Source organism: Marmota monax, unplaced genomic scaffold (genome assembly GCF_021218885.2).
Source record: "Marmota monax isolate L192 unplaced genomic scaffold, Marmota_monax_Labrador192_F-V1.1 WCK01_AAM20220418_F8-fsc00048, whole genome shotgun sequence".
Taxonomy (NCBI): domain Eukaryota; kingdom Metazoa; phylum Chordata; class Mammalia; order Rodentia; family Sciuridae; genus Marmota; species Marmota monax.
The window spans coordinates 1,199,204-1,209,002 of record NW_026694895.1 but is presented as its reverse complement, the minus strand read 5'-3'; positions in this window follow the sequence as shown (position 1 = coordinate 1,209,002).

Sequence of the window (9,799 nt, the reverse complement as noted above, 5' to 3'; positions counted from 1 at the left end):
ACATGATCTATGAATGCTCGTCACCACCTGCTAAGTGGAGCAAACCAGGGTCTCCTAGAGTAATTTAAACATAGAAGAGATAGGATCGTTTTACTCTGAGCTGATAAAGCCAGTCTTGATGGTTAAATTCAGAATGGGGAGAATGGAAAATCTCTATCAGCCTGAGGAGAGAAGTCTGTGGTAAGTGAAGATGTGATGAGAGAGAGAGGTGGGGAAAACGTATTCATTTCAGGCAGTTCTTTTTCTCAGAAATTGGTAAAAAAAAAAAAAAAAAAAAAAAGATGGGGGGAGAGAGAGAGAGAGAGAGAGAGAGAGAGAGAGAGAGAGAGAGAGAAAGAGAGAGAAAGAGAGAGAGATAGATAGGGTTAAGGTAACTACTGGGGAAATTACTTTCAGATGGTTTCCTCTTCAGTGGACTAGGTAGGAGTCCTTCACTTTCTGAAACTCAGTGTATGATTGAGGCTGGAAAGAGTGGAGATTTCACAGGATCATTTTGGGAAAACAAAAGTTTATTGGGCGGTAGCTTTCTTCTAAAGATACTTCAAGCATTTTTGACACATTTTAGGACTTTTCTTATACTTCTTTCCTTATTAATCACAGTTCCAACCCTTTTCCAATACCAGAGCAAATAGAGAAATTAAAACCCTCTTCAGTATTGTTTGCCAAGCCACGATTTCTTGGCTATCCACATGAGAATCCTTTGGGGAACTTGTTGAAAATGAAGGTTCTCAATCCCACCCAGGTTTATTAGAATTTGTCTGGGGCCTGATGCCTGGAAATTTACATTTTAAAGCATGAGTTTGATTTCGTTTCACTACAAACTTCTGCTGAAACACAAATGGAAAATAATCATTTAGGAATGTTTATTATTTAATAATAACCACAGCTTGAAAAGAATCAGACCCATTTTTACCTATTTTAGGTAAATATTTCTATTAGTGGACATTAATTATGTAGAATGAGGGTTACATTTTAGCATATTTACATATACATATATAAATATGCTAAAATTTTTATACATAACATATGTATGTTATACATACATATAACATATGTATGTATACATATGATCCTGACATATGTATGTATGTCAGGATCATATCCACTCCTGAAATACCACTCTCCCAACCCTTCGTCTTCACTAATAGTCTATTTTCAAGTCCTCTCTTTCTCTCTCTCTCTCTCTCTCTCTCTCTCTCTCTCTCTCTCTCTCTCTCTTCTCAATTCTGTATAGAAAGAAACATGTCTTTCTGAGTCTGACTTATTTAGCTTAACATTGTGAACTCTGGTTCCATTTGTTTTCCTACAAATGACGTGATTTCATTCTCTTTATAACTGAATGAATAAAGAATATGACATATTACACATATCTACATATCATATTTTCTTTATCCATTCATTAGTTAATGGACACCTAGACTAATTCTGTAAGTCAGCTATTGTGAATTGTGCTGCAATAAACATGGGTATGCAGGTATCTCTAGAGTATGCTGATTACTTTGGCATATGAACAGGAATGCTATAGCCAGAGCATATGGCAGTTTGATTTTTAGTCTTTTGTAGGCCCTCCATACTGATTTCTATGGTGGCTATATTAATTTATAATCCCAACAGTGTTAAAGGCCTTCTTTCCCCCTACATCCTTGACAGTATTTGTTGTCTTCTATATTCTTGATTAACAACTATTCTGACTGGAGTGAGATGGAATCTCTGTGTAGTTTGATTTGCAGTTCCCAAATGGCTAAAAATGCTGAATATTTTTTTCATATATTTGTTGGCCACTTGAATTTATTCTTTTGAGAAGTGACTCAATTCATTTGCCCATTTTACCAATTGGGTTATTTGTGTTTATGTTGTGTGTTAAGTGTTTCGAATTTTAAAAAAATATATTCTGGATATTAATCCTGTGTCAGAGAGTAACTGGCTACGATTTTCTCCCGTTCTGCAAGCTGTCTATTCATTCTGCTAATTGTCACCTTTGCTGTGCAGAGCTTTAATCTGATGCAACCCCATTTATCAATTCCTGGTATATTTCCTGTGTTACTGGAACACTATTCAGGAAACCATTGCCTATGCCTATCTCTTGAAGGGTTTCCCCTGTTTTCTTCTGCCAGTTTCAAAGATTCAAGACTTATACGTGGGTCCTTAATCCATTGTGTATTGGTTTTTGGACAAGGTGATAGATAGGAATTTATTTTCAGTTTTCTGCATATGGATGTCCAGTTTTCCCAGCACCATTTGTTAAAGAGGCTATCTTTTCTCCAATATATGTTTTGAAAAACATTGTAAAGAATAAAATGGCTGAAGCTATGTGAGTTTTATTTCTGTTGCCCTTGATTCTGTTCCATTGGCCTAAATGTCTGTTTTTATGCCAGTACCATGCTGTTCTTGATACTGTGGTTCTGTAGGATATTTTGAAATTAGGTCTTGTGATGCCTCCCGCATTGCTGTTTTTGTTCATGATTGCTTTTAGCTATTGAGTCTTTTGTGCTTTCATGAAAACATTAGGGTTTTTATTTTGTTGTTGTTGTTTGTTTGTTTGTTTTTAGTTCTTTAAAGAATGTCTTGATATTTTGATGTGGATACCATTGAATCTGGAGATTGCTTTCAGTAATGTGGCCATTGTAATAATAATCCTGCCAACCACGAACATGGGAGATTTTTATATCTTCTAATGTCTGCTTCAATTTCCTTCTTCGGTGTTCTCTAATTTTCATTGTAGAGATCTTTCACCTCTCTGCTTATTCCTAGGATTATTTTGTTTATTTGTCTTTTTTGTTTTCACATTCTTTATTAGTTCACTTTAGTTATACATACTATTAGGACTCCTTTTGACATAATTATACAAGCATGGAATATAATTTGCTATAATCAGTCTCTAGTACTTCCCCTTTCCTTCTTTCTCCCGATTCCCTTTCCTCTACTGATCTATTTATTCACCATTTTTTTCTAATCAGCATCTTATGGACAAACATAGGTGAAATTCATGGTGGTATATTCATATATATATACATAGGAAAGTTTGGTCAGATTCATTCCACTTTTCCTCCCTTTTCCCATTCATCCTCCTCCCTTTTCCCCGGCCCCAATTCCTTTTATCTACTCACTACTCTCTCTTCTATTTTCATGGAATCCCCCACTGCTTTTTCTTTTCTTTTCTCTTTTTCTTATTTTGGGATAGCTTCTGCGTATTGGAGAAAATATTGGACCCTTGACTTTCTGGTCTGTCTTTTTGTTTTTTGAAGTTATTGTGAATGGAATGGTTTCCCTGGGAAATTTGCATTTTTCAAAAAGCAGCAGCCCAGCTTGTTTGAAGACCCTTGCTCCAGAACCACTAGCTTAGCTCATCATGTCTAGTCCAGTAAGTCTCATGCATGACTCTTCACCCACATCCTGTTTTAATCTGTGGCTCTGTCTGTACTTTAAAAACAGAATAGAGGTATCACACACTGTGGTAAGGAAGTGACAACTGAGTCTTCAAATATAACTAGTTAGGATCAGAAACTTCCCCATTATTATCTTCTATGTTCTTCTTATATTTTTATTTAAAAAATACTTTAAAATTCATTTACATTATTTACAAGTCACCAAAAAAATGGTAGTGGCCATAGTAATTTTATAGCAATAGATTACATTACCTAGTCAGTTAATTTCTTTCTCATTTTCTCTACCTGAAGCAGTGATAAGAGTTGGAGATATATTGACCCATCTACTCAATTCTGGACATTGTGAGACATTGCATTCTCCAAAGAACGTAAAACTTTGACTTTTCTCCTCGGGGGCATTGTTGTTTGGAAAGTCAGATAAGACAAAAACATGGTCAGGAAAGGAAGCCCTCTCTTCAAATTGTTATTGAAAAGAAAAATGTGCACCCTCCATCTTCTATACTTTTTAATCTGAGTGTATACACTCATTAGTAATCAATTTGAAACACAACCAGAATGCTCTAAGACCACATTCACCAAATCAGCACCAATGTAAATACAAAGGCTTAGTTCAAACCCATGTGATTCGCTTAGATTAATCATTCTTCAAATTCCCTTTATTATGTGTCTGACTTAATGTCATAACATAATGAAGTGCTTTCCACTCTACAACCTGATAGTTTTATCTACAATAATGATCACTTGTATAACTCCTGTCTAATTAAGCATTTTTAGGGCTGAATAGTATTCCATTGTGTTTTTCTCTTATTTTTTTGACCCATTCATCCACAGATACTTGTTTTTTTCTGTATCTTGGATGTTGTGAACAGTGCTATAGTGAGCACAGGAGAGCATTCATCCCATCGACACACCAATTTCAATTCCTCTGGGTAGATACTCGTACTGAGATTGCTGAATCATATGGTAATTCTATTTTCAGTTTTTGGAGGATCCTCCATCTGTTTTCCAAAATGGCAATACTCATTTACAATATTGCCAGCAGTGTATTGGATTTCCTTTTCTCTAAATCCTGCCAACACTTGTTATCTTTTGTCTTTTTCATAATAGCAGTCTAACAGGTGTGAGGTCATACTTCATTGTGGTTTTAATTTTCATTCTCTGGTGATTGGAGATATTAAACATTTTCTCATGTATCTTTTGGGAAATTGGTAAAATCTCTACTCAAGTCCTTTGCCCATTTTAAAATATGGTTATTTTCTTGTTATTTAGTGGTTTGAGTTCCTTATGTATTTTGGATATTAGCCCTTTATATAACATATGATTTGTAAAGTTTTTTTTTGATAAAATGTGGATTGTCTCTTTATTATTTATTTCCTTTGTCAAGAAGACACTTTTTAGTTTAGTCTAATCTCATTTGTCTAGTTTCTTTTTCATTGCCCATGTTTTTGGGGTCATATCCAAGAAATCTCCGGCCAGACCAATATCACGGTCCATCCATAAATGTCTCAATTTTTAAAGTGAGTTTCTTATATACATTACATAGGTGGATTTTGTGTTAGTGATTTATTCTGAAAATCCTTCTTTTTAAATGTATTCTAATTTGTTATTTATGACAGCAGAATGCATTTCAATTAATATTACATATATATAGCACAATTTTTTTTTATCTCTGGTTGTACACAACATAGAGTCACACCATTCCTTCTATTAATTAATGCATTTAGACCATTTACATCCTAAGTGACTATTGGTACCACTGGATTAATATTTCTGATATTTTTTATTGTTTTCTATTCATTATCTTTGCTAATTTTTTTGACTTCCAATCTATTTCTGCCTTTTTTAGTTTAGTTGAACACGTTACGTGATTCCATTTTCCCTCTCAGCAAATCAGTTATTCTTCTTTCACTCTTTTTAGGGATTACCCCAGAGTTTTCAATATATATTCATAGATAATTCAAGTCCACGTTTAAATAACACTGCATGACTTCCCGGGTAGTGCAGATACCTTATAATAACAATAATCCTAATTCTTCCTTTCGATTCCTTCTACCATTGTTTTCATTCATTTCACATACACATGATTCAAATATGTTATTGCTTTTATATTTTGAACAAATATTATATGTTAAATCAATTAAACACTTAACCTCACTTATTCTTTTCCCTATATAGATCCAAAGTTTATACCTGTATCATTTCCCTTCTTTGGAAAGGACTACTTTTAAATTTCTTACAATATCAGTCAACTAGTAACAAGTTCACTCAACTATTGTTGGCCTGAGCAAGCCTTCATTTCTTCTGTACTTAGAAGGAAATTTTTATAAAATTCAGAATTCTGGGTTGGTGGGTTTTTCTCTATGAACACTTTAAATATTTTACTTTCCTCCACTGGTATAGTTTTTGTGGAGAACGCAGATGTGACCTTATCTTTAATATGGGTATTGTGTTTTGTTTTGCTGGTTGTTTTCACTTTTATTTTTTTCTGAATGTTGATTTTCTGCATTTAAATATGGCATGCCTCTGTGTAGCTTTCCAGATGTTTTTTCCTATTTGAGGCTCTCTTCACTTCCTGGATCTGTGGTTTTGTTTCTCACATTATTTCGGGGGTATTTCTCACATATTGTTGCTTCAATTACTGCTCCTGTGCCCTTCTTTCTTCTCCTTCCTCTTTCTTTTATAAATTAAAATTTTTGTAGTTGTCCCACAGGTCTATCCTGTTCTTTTTCATCTCTTTCTTTCTTTCTTCTTTTTCTTCTTTCCTTTGCTTTTGAGAAGTTTCAAGTGTCATATACGCAGACACAGAAATTCTTTCCTCGACTGTGTTCTGTCTCTTCATAAGGTCATTAACGGCATCTTCATTTCTATTATAGTGTTTTGGGTATTTTTTTTTCATGGTGGTAAGAATGCTTAACATGAGACCTGCACTCTTAACACATTTTAAGTGTACATTATTGTGGGCTAAAATTACAACTTTGCATAGCAGATCTCTAGAGTGTATCATTTTACCTGAATGAGATTTTATATACATTGATTGGTAACCTTCTCTTTCCTCCTTTCCCCAGAACATGGCCACCACCCTTCTACTCTTTGAATCTCTGAATTTGATTATTTTCGAGGCCTCTTATAAGTGGAATCATGTAGCATTTTTCTGTGAATGGCTTACTTCACTGAACATAATATCCTCAAGATTCATCCATGTTGTCACATATTGCAGAAGTTTTTTTGTTTTTAATGTTAACATGATATGCCACTTGTGGATGCACCATGTTTTCTTTATCTATTCATCTGTCAGTGGACATTTAGGTTGTTTACGCATCTTGGCTATCGTGAATACTGCTGCAGTGAATTTAGGAATGCTAAAATCTCTTCAAGATTCTGACTTCAGTTCTTTGACATGGAAAAATGTCATGCGTCATCCAGACTCGGCTGTGGCCCTCAACAGAACTGCTGGCTCAAATCACAGCTCTATTTTTTAAAAAATGTTTAGACCCTTCCATTTTGGCTTCTGTAGTGGCTGCCATTTTCATTCTTACCAACAGTGAATAAAGAGTTCCAGTGTCTCCACATCCATGCCAGTACCTTTTCCTATTTGTTTTTGTATGATAGTCACTATGACAGGTGTGAGGTGATGTTATGGTTTTGATTTACATTTCCTTGATGATTAGTGACGTGGAGCATTTTTCATATACCTGTTGACAATCTGCATGATATCCTTAGATAAGTGCCTATTCCTAGTTGGAGGAATTTCTTATGTATTTTGTAGATCAACCCCTTAACTGAAATGTGGTTTGCAAATATTTTCACTCATCTTGTACCCTGCCTTTTCACTCTTCTGATTGCGTCCTTTGCTGTGCAGAAGCTTTTTAGTTTGTTGTAGGTTGTTATTCATGTTGTTTTGTTGTTCGAATTTAGTGTCACCGTATCCATGAAATCATTGCCAAGGGAACTGTCATGACGCTTTTCTCCTGTTCTAGTAGTTTCATAGTTTCAGACTTACTGTTAAGTTTCTAATCCATTTTGAGTTGATTTTGTCTCTCTGTGTGTGTTATAAGCATCCAATTTCATCCTTTCACATGTGTTTATCCAGTTCTTCCCATTTGTTGTAGAGATTGTTCTTCCCCATTGTGTATTCTTGGCACCCTGGTTGAAGATCATTTGGCTATATATTTGTGAATTTATTTCTGGGCTCTCTAATCTGTTCACTGGTCTATATGTCTGTCTTTATGCCAGTACCACATTGTTTGGATCCCTCTAGCTGCATAACATATATGCTAAAGGCAGAAGGTGTGACGTCTCCAGCTTTGTTTTTCTTTCTCAAGATTGATTTGACTATTCATAGACTTTTCTCATTCCATACGAATTTTAGAATATTTTCTGCATGTATAAAAAATGCCATTGGGGTTTTGATCACATTTGCATTAAATCTGTAAACTGCTTTGTGTATTACAGATATTTTAACATTATTAAGTCTTCCTACACTTAAGTATGGTATGTCTTTCCATTGGTTTGTATCTTCTTTAATTTTTTTATGAGTATCTTGTAGTTTTCAGTAAATATGTCTTCCATTTTCATAATCAAGTTTATTTCTATATATTTTATTATTCTCCATGCTATTATAAATGGGATTGTTTTCCTAAATTTCCTCTTCACATAATTCATTTAATTTATAAAAGCACAAATGAGTTTATATGCAAATTTAGTATCCTACAACTTCACTGGATTTTTATTAGTTCTAACAATTAGTATAAAACCTTTAGGATCTGTGTGTTTGTATTTATATATTTTTTTCATGTTGTCTGCAACAGGAACTGCCATGGCCTGCAAAGCTGAACCCTAAAAACTGGTGAGGGGTAATGGGGTACTAAGGAAGATACACAAACACTTATAGAGAGAAAGCTGGGGACCAGGTGAGACACTGATCTCTGATGGAGAGATCAGCACATTTATTATATAGGGTCTCACAATCAGGAAGTTAAAACTATAGGGGCACTATTTGTGCACTAAAAGTTACAGAACTAGAAACATTTTTGTAGCTATTCTACTGTTGAAATACTACTAATGTCCTGTTATTATTCTGCTACATGCAGGAAGTCCATTGTCCAGCGTTTCTGCAATGCAGACAGGCTTGAGGATTGCAGTGCTTGTAAGATATTGTGGTTATCTTGTTATGCTCAGAGTGCTCTATCTCTGGTAGCTGGTGTCTGAGGTCAAGATTAAGAATATTAACTGTGAAATTTTTATATATGACCTTTATTATATTGAGGTAATTTCCTCCTAGGTTTGTTGAGAGTTTCTTATAAAGGTGTTGAATTCTGTTACATACCTTATTTCTGTCTCTTTTAAGATGACCATGTGGTTTTGATCCTTTATTCTGTTATAACATATTAATTGATTTCATATTTTGAGTTAATCTTGCATTCCAGGGGTAAATCCCACTTGCTTGTGGTATATGGTCCATTTGATGTTCTGTTGAATTCCTTCCTCTTTTAAATGTGGGTTTGGTCCCAAGCATTTCTTTTTATTCTTTCTTACAATTTCCATCTCTCTGGTTACTTGCCCTTATATTCTTACATGCTGTGTACTTATCCCTTTAGCCCTTAGAATGTTAATCATAGTTGTTACACATTCCCAATCTGATAATTTCAGAATCGCTGCTATATCTGATTCTACTTCTGATGCTTATTGTCTCCACAAACCATGCTTTTAATCTTTTACTTTGCCTTGTAATTTTTTTTCATTGCCCAAAATGATGTACTGGGCAAAAGGAATTGCTATAAATGAGCCTTTTGTAATGTGGTGATGAGGTGCAAGTGTAGGGAGTATTCTGTAGTTTTAGGATCAGGTCTCAATTTTAGTGAGCTTGTGCCTTTGTACTGTGGACTTCACAAGTACTTCTCAGTCACACTCCCTTAGGTGGGACAGGATGACTAGAGTGAGTTGAAGTTGATATTTCCTTTTCCCCAATTTAGTTAGGCTCCCAAAGAAAACCAATAAGTTAGATCTGGTAAAATAGTTTCTGCTAAGGGCAGAAAGAAGGAGAAGAGAATACTCTTGGCTTATTTCAAAATAGTTACTATCCCCACCCCTAAAGCACCTAAATTTACTGTGAGACCCTGGCAGCAAAACTTAAGAGAAATGTGCAGTCCCCCCATAACTGTGACCCCTAAAGTTTTTAAACTCTCAGATTGTCCCCTGTGAACCTCCAGCAATTTGTCAATTACTGTTCGGGTTTTCCTATCTTGGTATTACTTCTCATGGAGGTTCCCCCATGGGGACTTGCTTCAGTAACAAGACTCTGCATCTCCTGACTCTCCCCAATGCAGGGGACAGTCGTCTGCCCTGTGACCTCACTTCTTTGATGAGTCTAAGAAGAGTTGTTGGTTTTATGGTTTGTTTGGTTTTTGACTTGT